Genomic DNA, 3,325 nt, shown 5'->3' with positions numbered 1-3,325 from the left:
ATACATACATACATACATACATACATACATACATACATTATATATATATATATCTACATACCTACATACATACATACATACATACATACATACATACATACATGCACACACACACACACACACACACATATATATATATATATATATAAAATTTGGATGCTATTAAATTGTCATTAATTTGGGTTCTTTGACATCTGTTTACTTTTTGAACCATGATCATCGCAAGGGGCTGATTGGGATTTCGTCGTGCCAATTCTTGAAGAAAGGTACGGTATAACCGGCATATTTATATGTACATGTAATAGAAATAAAACATCGCACACAAACGTGTGCCACATTACAATGCACACGGGTACAAGCATATAGGTTTAATGATGGATACGGAGCATAGTCACTCAGTTATGAGCCGGGTAATTAAGAAAGGCGGAAGTTCTTGTATGACGGTCGGGTACATACTGCTACCATGAGTGCAGGTCCTAGTACACCGGAGGTCAAGTAACTAACAAGCAAATACTCTGCACAATAAGATAGGAGACGATTGCACGAGAGGCTCGAACACATGCTACCTTTGCTATGTATTAGACTCCGTGCATGGTTTTGGCTGTACATTTAGCATTCTGGAAGAGATATGAGGGGAACACCCCATATATACTGACGCACACATACAATGGACATCGATACAAGCATATGTATATATATATATATATATACAAATAAGCATTACGAACATACGTGCGGAGTTGCAATGGACATCGATACAAACATTTACACTCGGCCCGTACGGATTGATAAAACACCTCAATTTCTGTACATACGTTCATAGACGCACAGGGCACATCTAAGTACAACCTTCACGCAAGATCACAGTGTAAGAGAGATATGTTCGATATAGAAAAAGTCGCTTGCCGGATAATAGGTCATGCACGTCACTGAGCCTGATAAGTAGACATATGGCTGCACCAAGCTCTGCTGTAAGAAGCTGCCGTCAGTGTGGGTTGAACTGTGTGTAGAGGTTGAAGCTACAACACATAACGCTCATACGAAACTGAATGCAGTGGTATATGTACATAGATCATAACCTATCCCTAAACCTTGGTACAAGACGTGTAGGAATCCCAGGCTGTGTTTCTGAGGCTGCTTTTGGTAAGGACAACAGTGTGTACTATCCTACTCATGACCTTCTCTTGCCTTTTAGAATAGTGAATACGTATTTATATATTTTAGGCATATAAATACAAGAGACCTAAAGCACTCTCTTTGGGCATATAAATATAAAGGGATCTTTCAGAAAATGATTGTCTGCTAAATATTTTAAATAAATACTACATGTCAATAGGGAATCTTTTTCTTAAAACAAAAACGAACCAAAGAAGCAGTTGGTGTATCCTCCTTTTTTTATATGTGCACTAAAAATAGTAAATACAAAAAAAAGCTGTAATGAGTAAATAGTTGTCTATTTGTGATCTTGCCGAGCCATGAAGAGTTGTAGACTGATGTGATGATATATATGGCAGTGGCCTATATTCTACACAACACTTCACCACGTACTAGGATTTAAAGTACTTGCAGTAGACGACTTAATCTCCCAAACATGCGTGGACTTCACGGCTCGAGTCGGGGTCTGAAGGAAACCACGCCCTTGGCGGTATGAGTGTCAAGTGTATATAGGTTTATGCGCCTCAAGAATAGTTGCACGATGCACACGAATGCAGTTGGGTGTCAACGAAACTGTATATTGCAGTCCACAATAATTCATAGGCTACAGATAATTTTCCATATTTATATATATATATATATATATATATATATATACAGAGACACGCACAATATATATATATATATATATATATATATATATATTATATATATATATATATATATATATATATATATATAATGTCAGTAGCTACAATAAATGTTGATGTATATTTGCATGTACCTCAGCTGTATAATATTCCAATTGACGACATAAATGGCATATTTTTGTAAATCGATTCACACATAGTGCATTAGACATCATGAAATAAGCTGTAGACGTGTGTATATAGACATATGCGAGGATCATTCATACAATTGTTCACAAAGCGTGTATTTTAACCACATAAGCGTGTTGAGAATTTGTTGAGATAGAGTGATGTAGCCATTCACGCACACACCATTTACACACACAGTTATTTATGTTCATACTTACATATGCGATTATTGATTATAGCATATCCTACCGAGTGCTTATTTTTCATTAAACAATGTACATGTATGCGTGCATTTTGGTTTCGATTCTTTCATGCTTGTCGTTGCGTTCGCCAAGATCCACACGACAAGTATAGCCATACTTTGTGGCATCGAAGTGGCATTACTACACCATACATACATGATGTAACTTTAATACACCATACATACATGATGTATCTTTAATACACTATACATACACGATGTATCTTTAGTACACTATACATACATGATGTATCTTTAGTACACTATATATACATAATGTATCTTTAGTACACTGTACATACATGATGTATCTTTAGTGCACTATACATGATGTATCTTTAGTGCACTATACATACACGATGTATCTTTAGTACACTATACATACATGATGTATCTTTAGTACACTATACATACATGATGTATCTTTAGTACACTGTACATACATGATGTATCTTTAGTGCACTATACATACATGATGTATCTTAAGTACACTATACATATATGATGTAGCTTAAGTACACTATACATACATGATGTATTTTAAGTACACTATACATACATGATGTATTTTAAGTACACTATACATACATGATGTATCTTTAGTATACTATACATACATGATGTATCTTAAGTACACTATACATACATGATGTATCTCAAGTACACTATACATACATGATGTATCTTTAGTACACTATACATACATGATGTATCTTAAGTACACTATACATACATGATGTATCTTAAGTACGCTGTACATACATGATGTTTCTTAAGTACACTATACATACATGATTGATGTATCTGACCTCAATACGTATCGGCGGCGTGTCTTCCAGATGGAGGATTGTGTGTCAATGCAGCGAACCGGAAATCAATGGGTGTTTGTGCGGGAAGAGGAGGCAAGGTATGAGGGCTGTATGCGGGTTTATGTACACGCGCAACGTTTATTGGTTTGTCCACATGCTTGCTGTTGTTATAGTTTATCAGGATGCAAAGTTTCTTTATGTATTTATATATATATTCTTTATATATACATATATATATTCTTTATATATACATATATATATTCTTTATATATACATATATATATTCTTTATATATACATATA

The sequence above is a fragment of the Sphaeroforma arctica genome (genome assembly GCF_001186125.1).
Source record: "Sphaeroforma arctica JP610 unplaced genomic scaffold supercont1.21, whole genome shotgun sequence".
NCBI lineage: Eukaryota > Ichthyosporea > Ichthyophonida > Sphaeroforma > Sphaeroforma arctica.
Note: the sequence above shows the minus strand (reverse complement) of the source record.